The sequence below is a fragment of the Panulirus ornatus genome, chromosome 1 (genome assembly GCF_036320965.1).
Source record: "Panulirus ornatus isolate Po-2019 chromosome 1, ASM3632096v1, whole genome shotgun sequence".
NCBI lineage: Eukaryota > Metazoa > Arthropoda > Malacostraca > Decapoda > Palinuridae > Panulirus > Panulirus ornatus.
This window is the reverse complement of record NC_092224.1, coordinates 65,019,624-65,036,560: the sequence shown is the minus strand read 5'-3', so window position 1 is coordinate 65,036,560 and position 16,937 is coordinate 65,019,624. Positions and strand designations below refer to the sequence as shown.

Sequence of the window (16,937 nt, the reverse complement as noted above, 5' to 3'; positions counted from 1 at the left end):
ATCCATAGCCTCTGCCTCACTGTGTATCCATAGCCTCTGCCTCCCTGTGTATCCATAGACTCTGCTTCCCTGTGTGTCCATAGACTGTGTCTCACTGTGTATCCATAGCCTCTGCCTCCCTGTGTATCCATAGACTCTGCCTCCCGGTGTATCCATAGACTCTGCTTCCCTGTGTGTCCATAGACTGTGTCCTCCCTTGTGTGTCCATAGACTACGGTACCATCTTTACCCATAGGTTCTGTGTCCTTTGTTGCTTTGCCACGTCAAGGTCACCATAGGTCATGAGGGATTATTATCGACGAGGCTGAGTCATACCGTCCTCACCCACCCGCGCCAACGGTGGTTCCCCCACCCTTCTGCTCGGGTCTTCCTCATCGACAGCGTCCTCCTCCCGTGCCATACCAGTCCTACTATATGCTCTCCGTGCGTAGCTACTATCCATCACCTCCTCCCCATCCCTGGAGCTGAGGTGTTGGACGATTGCCCCACGTCGCCGTCGACCGCGTCTGCAGACGTAGTCGGCTTGATCTCGCGATAGCGGCACTCGAGACAGTGTCAGGTGATGAGTCAGGTGATGATTGTTTCCTCTGTGTTACGTAAAGCACTGAGAATATATATATATTATTTATTTATTTATTTTGCGTTGTCGCTGTCTCCCGCGTTAGCGAGGTAGCGCAAGGAAACAGACGAAAGAATGGCCCAACCCACCCACATACACATGTATATACATACACGTCCACACACGTACATATACATACCTATACATCTCAACGTATACATGTATATACACACACAGACATATACATATATACACATGTACATAACTCGCTGCCTTTATTCATTCCCATCGCCACCCCGCCACACATGAAATAACAACCCCCTCCCCCCTTATGTGCGCGAGGTAGCGCTAGGAAAAGACAACCAAGGCAACATTCGTTCACACTCAGTCTCTAGCTGTCATGTGATAATGCACCGAAACCACAGCTCCCTTTCCACATCCAGGCCCCACAGAACTTTCCATGGTTTACCGCAAACGCTTCACATACCCTGGTTCAATCCATTGACAGCACGTCCACCCCGGTATACCACATCGTTCCAATTCATTCTATTCCTTGCACGCCTTTCACCCTCCTGCATGTTCAGGCCCCGATCACTCAAAATCTTTTTCACTCCATCTTTCCACCTCGAATTTGGTCTCCCACTTCTCCTCGTTCCCTCCACCTCTGACAGATATACCCTCTTTGTCAATCTTTCCTCACTCATTCTCTCCATGTGACCAAACCATTTCAAAACACCCTCTTCTGCTCTCTCAACCACACTCTTTATTACCACACATATCTCTTACTCTATTATTACTTACTCGATCAAACCACCTCACACCACATATTTTCCTCAAACATCTCATTTCCAGCACATCCACCCTCCTCCGCATAACTCTATCCATAGCCCACGCCTCGCAACCATATAACATTGTTGGAACCACTATTCCTTCAAACGTACCCATTTTTGCTTTCCGAGATAATTTTCTCGACTTCCACACATTCTTCAACGCTCCCAGAACTTTCACCCCCTCCCCCACCCTATGATTCACTTCCGCTTCCATGGCTCCATCCGCTGCCAAATCCACTCCCAGATATCTAAAACACTTCACTTCCTCCAGTTTTTCTCCATTCAAACTTACCTCCCAGTTGACTTGTCCCTCAACCGTACTGTACCTAATAACCTTGCTCTTATTCACACTCACTGTCAGCTTTCTTCTTTCACACACTTTACCAAACTCAGCCACCAGCTTCTGCAGTTTCTCGCGTGAATCAGCCACCAGCGCTGTATCATCAGCGAACAACAACTGACTCACTTCCCAAGCCCTCTCATCCACAACACACTGCATACTTGCCCCTCTTTCCAAAACTCTTGCATTCACCTCCCTAACATCCCCATATATATATATATATATATATATATATATATATATATATATATATATATATATATATATATATATATGTATATATATATATATATATATATATATATATATATATATATATATATATATATATATAGAGAGAGAGAGAGAGAGAGAGAGAGAGAGAGAGAGTTGTTATCGTACTTGCCCTACCTGGGGTTGCACTGCAGGTGATGGGTCGCCTTCTGCAGGGTTGTATCATGGCCGACGGACGGGAGGCGGTACAGTATCGTGCATCGAACTTGCCACCACTTCATACCACTCCATGATTCTCCTGCTACTGGCTGTATCTTAGCGTAATACAGTACAGTACAGCATAATACAGTACATTACAGCATAATACAGTATAGTGCAGTACAGGACAGTACAGTTGGAAGAACTACGGCCTGTGTCCAGGTGGTGAAGGTGGCCCATCCACGGACGTGGCCGTCCATATCGTCTTCAGGTGGTCCAGGCCGTGGCTCCATGACCTCCCATGTGATGATCGTGAGGAGGAATGTGACTGGTGGTGGTGCATCCACTGACGCTTCCCCCTCCTCCCACGCTTCACCCTCCCTCCGCCGTCAGCGACGGGGGGTCGAGGACGTTTCCTTTCCCCGGGTCGAACTCCCGGCCGTGCACCGGGCGGTCTTTTAGCCAGTGTCATTTGTCATCACGTCGGCTGGTGGCGTGTCAGGTCACCCCCCCCCCCCCCCAGAGAACGGACGTGACCGTGACCTCTTGAGGCTTCGTGCTGTCGTGGATCAGACGGCGTCTGTACGTAGGCCGTGATAACGCGGGGCACTTCCGGCCCGCCGGCAGGAAACGCGTCACCACCACCGCCGAGACGGTGACTCTGCGTCATACGACAGGTCATCTGTAGGCCGTCTCAGGAGAGGTCGGGCCATAGAGCGTCATGGGACGGGTCAGCCGTAGAGCGTCGTGAGACAGGCAGTCGTATAGCGTCATAGGACAGGTCAGGCTGTATGGCGTCATGGGACAGGTCAGGCCGTATAGCGTCGTGGGACAGGTCTGGCCGTATAGCGTCGTGGGACAGGTCTGGCCGTATAGCGTCGTGGGACAGGTATGGCGTCTTGGGACAGGTCTGGCCGTATGGCGTCTTGGGACAGGTCAGGCCGTGAAAGAAGAACAGGTGTGTTGCCAGCAGCCAGCTGGTGCAATCAAACACAGCAAACTTGTATCCGGGGTCAACGGGAAGGATAAACCGGTTCTGTTTTGTTGAGAACCTCGTAATGTTTATGTGGCAGTCACCACGATGATGAAATGCTTGAGCTTAGTAATGCTTGAGGTCAAGCTTTTAGCTGTGTTATCCTCATTGTGGGGGTCTTCCATAGGTAGTGCTGTCCTCACTGTGGGGTCTTCCGTAGGTAGTGGTGTCCTCAGTGTGGGCGTCTTCCATAGGTAGTGCTGTTCTCAGTGGGGGTCTTCCATAGGTAGTGGTGTCCTTAGTGTAGGGTCTTCCATAGGTAGTGCTGTCCTCAGTGTGGGGTCTTCCATAGGTAGTGCTGTCCTCAGTGTGGGGTCTTCCGTAGTGCTGTCCTCAAGTGTAGATGGCCCGTTAGGGACTGTGATTACCCAAACTGCCAACCTGTGTTTGACGGGCGCCAAGCCCCACCAGGCGTAGGAGACCCCAGGAATGACGGGAGGGAGTGACCGGCCCTTGGTGCTCGGGGCTGAGCCAGGGTTTGGTGAGGACCCACCATGGGAACACCGGCTCCTGAGCGTCCCCGGGTGGTGCAGAGGCGACTTAAAATGTTGTTGAGAAGCGCGTAGGCTCACGACCATGGCGTCTCTTTCCACGATGACTGGGAGTTTGATTTAGAATGTCGGCGACTTCCATTTCATGCGTTGAAAAAAATAATTATGTTAAAGATAAGTTAGACTTATGAGCAACCGTTTTCCTTCCTGTTAGCCTCTACTTCAGCGAGTCTTAATTTCACCGTGTCTTCTCATTACCAGTTTTCTTCTTTTTTTTTTTTTTTCCTTTAATCCAGCGGCATGTTGTCCATGCTGGACTGGAAGACAGCGATCCAGGCAGAGATCATATTCAACAGGATCTGGCAAGACACGGAGGAGGCAGAAAGGACGGAGAACTGGTGCTTTAAATAAGTTCCGAGACACACACACACACACACACACACAGAGAGAGAGAGAGAGAGAGAGAGAGAGAGAGAGCAAATCCTGACAATATGGCGGCCGTCGAAGCCAAAGAAACAGAATCGGGATCAGATGAGAGTGACCCAGTTCACGCACGCCTCCTCCTCCTGCTCTGCTGCCTGTGCAGGCCTGACGGATCATCGTGTGTCTCCTCTCCCCTGGCTCCTCTCCCCACGTAAGTGGTCGCGTCTGTACATATGTTTGGTTGGGAATGTGTTCACACAGATGGCCAGTGGGAGGCCTGGCCGGCGGGCGGGTAACATGCTTATGGCCAAGACTCGTACACTGGATCTGTTCTGATTTTAATTTTTTTTTTTTTTTTTTTTTTTTTTTTTTTGCCCCTGAGAAGGACAGAGTTCTTGCCCTCGATCGATCAGGAGCCTGGAATAAAAATCAGCTCACGGTCGTGGAAGATTAATCAGCAAGAGATGAATTATCAATTAACGACAACATATTCTGTCCTTTGCCTTAATAAATGTTATATTGATTTCACATGTCGATGGAAGTAACCATAAAGTGGGGCTACCATGATTTTAGGAAATTTACCTTACGTTCATGCTGTCTAATCCTTGTGAGACAACACGAGTCGTAGTGATCATTTCGAAATTCATCGGCGCCATTCGGATTAAATTTGTTTTCTCCATTCGTACCCCAGGTGTCTGTCGGTCAGCAGGCCCAGACGCCACTGGCTATTGGTACTGGGGAGGTCGAGGTCCCTCATCAGTTTATGTCAAGTCGTACCCATTGAGCAGTCCAGCCAGCGGAGAAGCTTCCACCAGTTGAGCAAGCAGTCCAGCAGTGAGGGGCTGTGTGTGTGTGTGTGTGTGTGTGGCCACAACAGGGCTTAAGAAATCAGTAACATGAGAGACGAGGCTGCGACAGCCACACTGGTCTGAAAGTGGATGTTCAGGCTCGCATTTTGTGAACTGAACCCAAGGTCCTCCCCCTCGCTGGACGCCCACGTTTGCACACCCGGGACCCTTTTTTTCTTGTCTTCGCTCGAAGTGGCTGAAGCTCCTCACAGTGGTGATGTCCGTTTCATCTGCCTCGGGCGAGTCTGCGTGTTGTAGTTCACCGTATCATCGCTCTCTTCGGAAGCCACGTATCAGGTTTCCGTGTGGCAGAAATCCGTAATGCCCTCGGGGAAGGTTGTGCGCTGGTAAGGGGGTATACCGATCAGTTATCAGGTGGAGAAGCGTGCGTTGCGATGCCATGCAATCCACGATGATGCAGGGCAAAAGCTGAATCCGTCGCTTCGAAGAATTGTTTTCGATTCGTCGTTGTTGATTTTCTGTGTGTTTACTGGGAGAGATTCTGACACTCGTGTTACTTAGCCTCTTAACCTTGTTTATACACATGGACGGGTGTCTTTACTGTATATCTACACACACACACACACACACACACACACACACACACACGCACACACACACACACACACATTTTGAAGTTCCAAGGCACTGCCGTCCCTGCTGCTATCAAATGTCACTTCCCTGGCCAACCAAACGGAGAAACTAGCCGTCACCACGAAGGTCATCTCACAACCAGGTCATAGCAGTCACAGAGGCGTGGCAGATGACTCCTGAAATTTGTAACCTGAGTGACTGTATTCCCTGCCACCATCATAGTGCATCAAGGCACAGGGAGGGAGGTGTGGCACCCAGTCTGCCGCGAACACGTACCTACGTCCAGTCCACCTGACTGTTGCCGTGCCTGGGGCTCTAGAGGTGTTACGGGTTAGGGCTTGGCCCACATTTCGCCCACGCCAGGCTGACACTAGTCATTTACTGCGTGGTCTAGCAATTGAGCACAGGAATCGTTATACTCTCTTCACTCTACCTAAGCTCATTGACGCCTCCTCGGTCTGGTCCTCCTCACTAACAGCCACACAGAGGGACCAGCTAGAGAGAGTGCAGACAGGAGCGAGTGCAGAATCATCCTGGGCCCACCTTCTTACACCACCTGCCGAGAGGCCCCTCCTTTTGCTGACTCTATCCACCTTCTCCGTCCAACACTGGCAGGTCACTGCTAACACGCCCACGTCTCATGGACCTCCTTCCCTGCAGACGCCTCTACACAATCGACTTATTCCAGTCAGAGCTCGTACTGACAGATTTTTAAGAGCAGCCCTATAACGATCATTGTGAGGAGCGCCGTGAACAATCCATGAACACGTTCATGGCCGAGCAAGTGAACAGCTCGGTTTCCTGGTAGTTAAGCTATGTGGTACGTCAAGTGCTGCATTACTGCAACTGTTCATCACTCTGTTTTCAACTTGAGTGCATGACTTATAGACCATAGTGATTGGTAAACACTCCTGCCACCCTCACTGTCTGAATGTGCCTCACTCATGTGCTCATCCAAAGCGTGTTAATATCCTGCCCACCTTGATCTTAAGCTTTTTTTTTTATGATTAGTAAACTTGTAATTATCATGGCCTCGCAACTGTGTATTTTTCATTCGAATGTTTGCCTGAAACCAATAATCCGTTATTTACTCATTTACACACACACACACACACACACACACACACACACACACACACACACACACACACACACACACACATGTACACACACATACTAGCCTAAGCCAGCTATCCATTTATTGACTATTCTTTAGGGAAGGTTGAACAGCTGGGTTGGCTGAGGGCCGACTGTCGCTCACGTGATTCGAACCCGGGCGGGCCCTTGCGTAAATCATGGTCAGCGACACCACCCTCAACACCACGAAGTGGTTTGCGTGTGTGTGTACTTACCTGTTTGTAATATCTACTTGTACTGTACGGGGTTGGAGTTGTACACAAGTGGGCCCCCATCTCATTAACCATGTGTACTATCTTGCAACTTTTTGGAGTATGTGTTATGATATTTTCATTAGGTTTATTCCATTCATTCACCTCGCTCTTATACTATAGGAGAACTTCTTTACATCCTCTTAGACAAGCATCTTTCATGTCGTGGCCTCTGGTTGCTCTGTCTCGTCGTCATTGAAAGGTGACTGTGGTGACGGAGGTCGGTCAATGGAGGTTAGTCCTGGTAGTGTGGTGTCGCTATCTGTGTTATGGTGTTTACGCTAGGCGGTCGCCCCTCTGACCCCTTTCGAGGAACCTGTTAATGGCTCGCTGTTTCGAATCTGATTTCATACTATTGTGGCTCATTCTGCCGTTGTGCGACTGGAGGAAAGATATGAGCAACTGAAGGCATTTCAAATGGTGTTTGGCTACAGGAAAACGAGCTCATGAAGCAGTAGAAATAAAAAGAAGGTCGTTGTATGGATGGTAAGACGGTGGCCTGTGAGCTCTCATTGGTGAAGACGATTTCTGCCGTTCCATAACACAGTTCCGTTGAAGAGCCGCCCGTTCATCATGTCTACAGCGGAAGCAATGTTCCTGCTGGCATTTCGGTAGAGCTTCGAACTGTCCAGGTGACTCCTAGCACTGTGGCGGCGGGAGAGCGCAGCATCTGCCAGGTGAACTTTGTAAACACCTGTTCCACACTCAGCCCTTGAGCCTGTCAACAAGAAGGATTGAATTTCCTGGCCACTGTCCTCAATTGAAAATGACATAAGATTTTTGATGTCTCTGCCCTTACAAAATCGCGGCCAATTCAGTTGCTTTTAAACATTTTCCCGCTATATTTTTCCTATGTGAGTACATACGTGTGTGGGTCATCTATTGTTACTGTTAGACAGTTTACTAGAGACTGGCTCTGATAAAGCACAGGGGAAAAGATGTCTTGATTTGATTTCCAGCACTCCAGTGTTTGGGCGTTTTCCTTTCCGGTGAGAACGTGTAGATCTAGAGCCTCGTTACACAGTACAGGAGAGTTACTCCCTGCGGGTGAGCCAGCCGGCATTGCAGACTACTGGAACGTGTGGCTTGTAGGTGCATGTGTGTTGAGGCACAGCACATGCCCAATGTTGGTGCTGCTCTCGTTGAAGACTGTTCAGGGTCGGCTCAAGGACCGGATCATCATCAACCAAGGTCGTGTTGTTGTGCTCGAGGAATTAATGAATCTGGTGATTGCTTCATCTAGTTGTGCTCACAGTGTCTTGAGTTGGTAGCTAGCGAGAGGTGAACGTAACAGGACCCGCACATACACACTGATGCACCCGTCACCTCCGCGCCTAAGATCGGACCTTCGCTTGAGTATCACATGGAACAGTAGGTCGAAGGTTACACTCAGGAGTACGAAGTAGACTGGGGAGGAGCGACGAGTACGAGGTAAGGACGAGGAGGCTATTCCTCGGTCTAGGTTGTCGTTGGAGTGGTGATCACGGCTGCTTGGCCATGGTGTAGAGCAGCGGGTCTCAGGCAGGCAGGTGTAGGACGATATACAAGGACCGAACCTTATGGCAGGTCACTGAGAAAGTATTGGCTGAGTGAGGAAGATCAGGACGGGAAAACCAGGCGGCGGGTGAGTGGCCTTGGTCGTCAGGCCCCTGAAATGCACTTAGTTCAAGGCTAGACTACTGGATGTGTTACGGAAGGACTGGGGGTGCGTCCTCATGACAGACACTGGGGCAGTATTCCACGTGAGGACGAGGATAGTCAAAAAAAAAGGATCAGTTGCCACTGGGAAACAAGTGCTTTCATTCGAGTGCGAGGCTCGCTCACTCTAGACCCTGCCGGACGACGAATTTAAAACCTTTTGTTTGTGGAAAGAATTGTTTACATATTGACGCAGTAGAGGACGTTGTTTTAAGAACGAGTCATTGAAGCATGAGTGACTGTGACGAGGTTACGGTACACAACAGGTTAGGTGGGAGTTGTACTGGTACAACAGGAGGTGCTCACCTTGTCTGGTCTGGGATTACTGCTCGACCAGCCTGCCAGGACGGTACTGCTGACCTACTGAACCTTGACCCTTACAGTTAGCTGGCATAGGATATATATATATATATATATATATATATATATATATATATATATATATATATATATATATATATGTTGTTGAGTCATGGGCTAAAGATAGGGTTGTGCGGAGGAGGGTGGATGTGTTGGAAATGAGATGTTTGAGGACAATATGTGGTGTGAGGTGGTTTGATTAAGTAATGAAAGTGTAAGAGAGAAGTGTGGTAATAAAGTGTGGTTGAGAGAGCAGAAGAAGGGTGTATTGAAATGGTTTCGTCACATGGAGAGAATGAGTGAGGAAAGATTGACAAAGAGGGTATATGTGTCAGGTGGAGGGAACAAGAAGTGGGAGCCCAAATTGGAGGTGGAAGGATGGAGTGAAAAAGATTTTGAGCGATCGGGGCCTGAACATGCAGGAGAGTGAAAGGCGTGCAAGGAATAGAGTGAATTTGAACGATATTGTATATCGGGGTCGACGTGCTATCATTGGATTGAACCAGGGCATGTGAAGCGTCTGGGGTAAACCATGGAAAGTTTTGTGGGGCCTGGATGTGGAAAGGGAGCTGTGGTTTCGATGCATTACATATGACAGCTAGAGACTGAGTGTGAGTGAATGCGGCCTTTGTTGTCTTTTCCTAGCGCTACCTCTCGCGCGTGCGGAGGGAGGGGGGTGCCTTTTCATCTGTGACGGGATGGCGACGGGAATGGATGAGGGCAGCAAGTATGAATATGTATATGTTTATATTTGTATATGTCTGTGTATGTATATATATGTATACGTTGAAATGTATAGGTATGTACGTATGTGGGCGTGTATGTATATACATGTGTATGTGGTTGGGTTGCGCCATTCTTTCGTTTGTTTCCTTGCGTTACCTCGCTAATGCGGGAGACAGCGACAAAGTATAATAAAGATGAAAATATATATGAACATATATTACTGTTACTTAATCTATATATTCACCCTGTGTGACTCTACTGCCAGCTTGAAGGAGGGCTCAGGTGGTAGTGTATTGACCCCTCCTAATACCCCAGCTGGCTCAAGTAATACCCCCGTCCCTTGCCCTTGGAGCAACAACCCATTAGGTAGTAAGTTGTTGAGAGCAGGGTGGTACTACCGTCCTGACTGAGGAACGTTAAAGTGGTGGCCGGAACCATCTTACACTCTCCTCCCTTCCAATTCCTCTCTTACGGAATGTGGAGGAATTGGAACCCTTGCGTTCTCCATTCTCAGTGATTCACAGCAAATTATCTTCCACCCTACCCATATTCCTGACCGCTGTGACTATTCTCCTCATATTCAGGATACGTCTTTCACCTCTAGTCCATCCCGCTGTAAGTACACAACCTCGCCTCCAGTAGGTTCATCTGGTCCCAGTCTCATAAATGTATCTATTCTAACAGCACCTCCACCTCCAGCAGCCCCTTCTGAGCGTCAATGCTGGCACCACAACATAGCTGACTGGAATAACTTAGGTAACTTCTTTTCTGACTTTCTTTGGGTAAATTACTGTCTCTTATGTGGTGATGCTTCTGCCTCCGCCAGAACGCTTAGCGGAGGTTATTGTTGCCAGAATGGAAACATTTATTATCTCTTCGTAAGAGACAACCTCTTCATCTGATAACATGTTTAACCGATCTTGTTCTGAGGCCATTCAGGCAAGGGATCAGGGAGATTGGGGCTTGGAAAAACTCTCCATCCTTTGGCTCACATTCTGCCTTTATCACTGCCCGTAACCTCTGCAAGCACGTCACCCGTGAGGTAAAGCGTTCCTTTATTAATGAGAAGTGCGATATCCGCTCGTCGTCATCCACTAGCAGGTGCCTCTGGTCTATAGCTAAGGGCATCTCAAACTTAACTTCTGTCGTCCTACCTTTTCTTCACTTTTCCTTTCTTACGGTACCATAACTTAACCTTCTTTGCTGTAGACAGAGCAACTTTCTTTGGTTTCCCATTTTTCTTCTAAGTTCACCGTGGATGACTTTTATAGTATTTCACGCTCTGATGCTCCTCTGACTAATCCTATGCTCCTCCCCGCAATCTCTTCTCGGACTGTCGAAAAGAGCTTCTTTCTCTTGCCACAAGCAAGGCTCATGGTCCTGATGACATTCATTCCCGTGTACTAAAAGAGTGTGCCTCTGAACTTGCACCTGTGCTTGCTCGTCTGTTCCGTTTCGGTTTAAAACCTAAGACTCTTCCTTCCCCTTGGAAGCATGAACTGATACATCCCATCCCTAAGAAGAGTGACCGTTCTGACCCCTCTAACTATCGTCCTGTTACTTTGACATCTACCATTTTCAAAGCCTTTGAATCCCTCCTCAACTTCCATGTCTTTAGAAACCTCGAAAATTCGTCTTCTCTCTGATTACCAGTGTGGCTTCCGTAAAGCGAGATCCGCTGGTGATATCCTTTCCTGAAAGATTTTGGGGAGTCACGTGTAGTTGCCCTTGACATATCCAAAGCTTTTGACAGGGTGTGGCATTAGGGTCTCATCTCTTAAGCTCCCCTCTTTTGACTTCCCTCCCTCACTTTGCGCCTTCATATCTAGCTTCCTCTCCTGCCGATCTGTCTCTGTGGTTGTGGATGGATCAGCTTCTCCCATTTCCTCATCAACAGCGGTGTCCTTCAAGGATATTTCCTGTCCCCTTCACTTTTTCTCCTTTTCTTTTTTTAACGATTTCCTCTCTTCCACAAATAATCCAATGCACTCTTACGCTGACGTCTCAACACTGCACATCCTTCAATTTTGCTCCTTCTTGTCTTGCTCAGTCTGCATCTCGTCTTGTCACAGCTTCAGTAAACTTAGACTGGAACAGGATATCTCAGTGTGGTAGGCGAAATCTAGTTAAGCTTAATGCCTCCAAGACTCAGTTTCTGCTCATCTCTCTATCGGAAACTCCTCACAACTCTCAGTCTCTCCTTCGACGGCTCAGTAATTCCATCTCTTGACTCAGTGAACATACTTAGGATGATTCTAGTATCCACTGTTTCTAGGTAACCACTCAGAACGGAAATTGCCGTGTCTGCCTCTAGGAAACCCGGTTGCCTGTTTAGATGTCGATGTTCTTTCCTTTTGAACAGTTGCTCCATTTATACAAAGGACTGATTTGTGCTCGTATGGAGTACTGAATACTGCTCTCACGTCTGGGTTGGTTCTTGCTCTGGATCTTGACCCTCTTGCCTCTTTACTCAGCCACAATCACTCACTCTTCTATAGGTATTACTTTGGATTTTACTCCTGAGAGCTGGCTGCCTGTGTGCTCCCGCTACTAGCGAGACCACATGATACTCGGCAAGCTGCTTCGTCAACACATGATTACTGTGTGGCCATCGGCAGCTCAAGGGTGGGCCATTTTGATAACTTCTTTCCTTACGCGTCGAAGCTTTGGAACTCTCTACCTTCTAGTGTCTTTCCCAATAACTACGACTTGGCACATTTCAGTAGGCAGGGTTTTTCACTTCCTCCAGAATGTGTTAATGATTTCTCTTGTCTGTTCTGTTTTCCGTTTCATTATTCTCTCAAGATTCCAATTAAGGTCCCGCCTTGAGGTGGACTTTTGTTCGTGACGGGAGCCTTCAACGTACAAAAAGAACCGAATTATAGTGCTTAGATTTTCTGTATTTAGAGTTTCCAAACTTTCTGAATTATAGTTCCAATACCTTCTGAATTATAGTGCCAATACCCTCTGAATTATAGTACCAATACCTTCTGAATTATAGTGCCAATACCTTCTGAATTTTGGTGCCAACGCATGAATTATAGTGCCCAAACCTTTGAATTATGATGCCCAGACCTTCTGAATTATATTACCTAAACCTGAATTATATTACCCAAATCTACTGAATTATAGTGCCCAAACCTTCTGAATTATAGTGCCCAAACCTTCTGAATTATAGAACCCAAACCTTCTGAATTATAGTGCCCAAACCTTCTGGAATATAGAGCCCAAACCTTCTGAATTATGGTGCCCAAACCTTTGAATTATGGTGCCCAAACCTTTGAATTATGGTGCCCAAACCTTCTGGATTATAGAGCCCAAACCTTCTGAATGATAGTGCCCAAACCTTCTGAATTATAGAACCCAAACCTTCTGAATTATGGTGCCCAAACCTTCTGAATTATAGTGCCCAAACCTTCTGGATTATAGAGCCCAAACCTTTTTAATTATGATACCCAGACCTGAATTTTAATATTCAAGTGTGCTGAATGACAGCACCCTAACATGTTGAATTACAGTACCCAAACCTGAATTTGTCCCTGAATGTAGCAGAATTCACACAGTTTATCACTTCATTAATCTCTGGATTAACACAAGAAGTTAGTAGTGAACGGTTGATAAATTAATCACCTTTGGCTATTGAGTGATCACCCTTCCCGCACGACGCGACGTGAGGCCAGATGGTGTGGTCGTGTCAGTCAGTCATGTCACTTCCTGTGGTCATTGGAGTTCGCCTGGGAGAGTAATCCACACGACTCTCTAACTTCACCCGATCGCGCCACACAATCTCCCACTCGCTCTCACTCATTGCTTATCACATTCGCTCTTTGTAACTCTTATCACAGGATGAGGGAGGGAGGATGGCTTCGTGGCGGGCTTGTTAACCTCAGTGATGTAGATGGGCCAGGCCACCACGTCTGGCCCGGGTTGGCGGGGGAGAACACGGCTCTTACACAGCAATATGATGATGATGATGATACCCAGGTTTTACGAAGTATATCTTGCCTCATGGGTGGGTATTATTATTATTATTATTATTATTATTATTATTATTATTATCATTATTATTATTATTATTGTTACCATTATTGTTATCATTGTTATTATTATTATTATTATTATTATTATTATTAGTAGTAGTAGTAGTAGTAGTAGTAGTAGTAGTAGTAGTATTAGTAGTAGTATTTTATTATTATTCTAATTGTATTTACTATTTTTGTTATTATTTATTGTTATTATTATTATCATTTATTATTATTATTCATTATTATTATTATTATTATTATTATTATTATTATTATTATTATTATTATTATACGTGTTATTACTTGTGGACTAATTTATTAGGAAGCACACTTGTTTACATTCCCGTTCGTGTCATGGAGGGCTTACTGTGTGATAACCCGCCTACGTATGATGATGGATTTCGTGTATGCACGTTCGTGAGTCCTGGGCGGTTTGATCCACCGATGACTGTGTAGTAATAGATCCGGTACGGTGCGGAAGCGAGTCATGCCACCAGGGTGTGACCTAGTCTCTGACCTTTTGATATCAGGCTTTGCTGAATCGTCTGGTCCCTCTTAGGTTTGGTGATGACCCGACAACATGACCCGTCTTATCGATGCTCGGGCCATTTTCAGGGGTTGTGGGGGTAATGGCCATCCGCACTGGTGTCCATTTGTATAACATCTCCCCAAAAAGGCCCAGCTGGTCACCTTTGTAAAATCGTGTTGAATTTTTGTTGAATGTGTTTGAGGAACAGCGGTGTGACCATGGTCCAACCCTTCCGTACGATGACCTGACCTTTGACCCGACCCTATAATGGTCGTGCTGTGGTGCTCAAGGGTCATACAGTCGTACTGATAGTGTGAGCTGTTCATCATAGCACGTCTTGGGCAAGGTATCGTGGCTCCAACAACCCATTGTCTGCCATGACTGCGTCAGGAGAGCTTTGGTAGCTGCGCGTCTGTACGTTGGCGGTAAGGGTTTTTTTTTTTTCTTTAGGTCTGCAGTCTGTGTAGTTGCACTGTTGCCTCTGCCGTTATCCTCCGACCCTCTTTCGCACTGATCACTGTGGAGCACTGGATCCCATCCCGACCCATCGTTCGTAATGACAAGATCAGATTTTTGATTCTCAAGCCGGCACGCCCCGTCCTCAATCCTCCGCCTCCTTCTCCGCCTCCGCCGCCCTGGAAATGCCTACTTTGGCACTTCAGGAGGGTTCGAACGTCATCCCTGCGCAGGATGGGTACAGCATGCCTGGTCGGGATGCCTCGTGCTGTGCTGAATGCATAGCGGAGGTTATCTTGGCCAGGATGGAGACGTACATCCCATCTATATTTTCCTCTCCTCAGTCGTTGTGTGATCGCTCTTTGCTATGACGTGTGTCGCATCAGAGACGGTACGCACCGGATCATGAAACACTTTGATGGTTCCTAATAGACCTACTCTGGTCTCTTTTGTGCCTGAAATCTTTGTAGAGCAGTTGTGTGGAGGGGCAAGAAGTTGTGTTGACTAGTTCTACCGACAGATCTTTCTGGTCCTCAAACCAAAAGTATCTCCAATACCATCCGTCATTCTTCTTGGTTCCTTGTTTTCCTCCAGCTCAGCTTTGTATGATCAAGCTTGTGATTCTCCCCCTTCATCTCCTTCCACCCAACCTATGCCATCCCTCAGTATTCTCCTGGCGCAGTGTCTTCCAGGCACGCTCTCTCTCTCTCTCTCTCTCTCTCTCTCTCTCTCTCTCTCTCTCTCTCTCTCTCTCTCTCTCTCTCTCTCTCTTCGAACCTGTGTACCATTTCGGAATGGGGAAATCAGTAACCTTGTAAAATATAATAGCGGTCAACTGCAGTTTTCTTAGTTAGTCTCAATGTCAAGAAGTGTTTGTTTCCCTCCCTTCGTTTTCAAAACACCGCCATTCCACCGCGTAACACCATTAACCTGCTGGACATAACTACGTCCTCCGCTGTGTCCTGGGAACCCCACACATCATCAACATTACAGAACCTGCTTCCCAGAGGCTGGGAGTGTGTTGTATGGCTGCCGTGGTGGTTACTGTGTTTCTCGTGAGCAGGTATTTCATATCTACAGAGGTTAGGTTCTCTCACAGGTATGATGGACTGCTGCTCACACATCTGAGCGCGGCTCATCCTCCACCCACCCCGTCTGTTAACTTGGAGTGGATGGATTCAAAAGTCTTTCATTTCATCAATTCTCGTAGTGGCGTCACCTCGCTTCAGCCTTTCCCTTTTCCGTACGTCGTGATGTTGCTGATGCTGCTCTCTCTCTCTCTCTCTCTCTCTCTCTCTCTCTCTCTCTCTCTCTCTCTCTCTCTCTCTCTCTCTCCTGTAGGTATTATTTAGGGCCCCTGTTCTCTTGAGGTGTCTGCATGGGTCCCCCTAACCACAAAAGGTTTGGGCCCGTGGCTCGCGCTTGGCTGCTGCTTCCCACAGCTTCTGTGTGGAGACCGGCCACACGAGGCTTGGCCGTTACCTTTCCTCCTCCTCCCCTCGAACGGCTGGGCTGTGGGATCCTCGTCCTTCATGTGCCTCTCCCACTTCATACAACCGTCAGCAGTGAGGACCACAGACACCTGTGGTCGTCCTGGTGTCACCCGTGCCGTGTCGGGGTCGCTGGATGAAGAAATACACCCATCCCTTCGTTGCCGGTGTCCACACTGCTCTCGACATTTGGAGCAGCTGATACACTATCACACGTCGGTCGGTACGACGGCACGATCAGTGTGTGTGTGTGTGTGTGTGTGTGTGTGTGTGTGTGTGTGTGTGTGTGTGTGTGTGTGTGCTCTCTTGGAGTGACATTATCAAGATGGGTTGGCCGACATAGTTGACATGGGGTAACCGGACGTGCCAGGCCAGGAGAGATGATAGTCGGTGATCCACGTCGACGTCATCGGAAAACGGATGGTGGGAAGGAGTATTTAGATTTAGGGGAAAAAGAAAAAAGAAGAAAAAAACGCTGATTTTCTGTTGTTTTGTGAACGTATGTTGTCTTACTGCGGAGCCGTGGTGGAGGAGGAGGAGAGGGTGTGTGGTGCGGAGGAGGAGGAGGAGGAGGAGGAGGACTGGTATCAGGCCAACATCCTCGAGTAGATCCTGTTAACTCGGCTGGCAGCCGCTGATGGTCCAGTTGGTGTTTCAGGCGAAGCGCCGCTGCTCACGCGCACCGATAACACAGTCCCGGTCGCTTGAACTGCCTTCGGCTTCCGCTTCCCCCGTT

The 16,937-nt window shown here is 47.8% G+C and overlaps 1 protein-coding gene across 3 annotated transcripts in view; it reads left to right on the top strand.

The window, feature by feature from the left end:
- The window catches only part of LOC139749220 (uncharacterized), a 489,778-nt gene that overhangs the window by 130,834 nt on the left and 342,007 nt on the right, over positions 1 to 16,937 (top strand). The window lies entirely within an intron of this gene.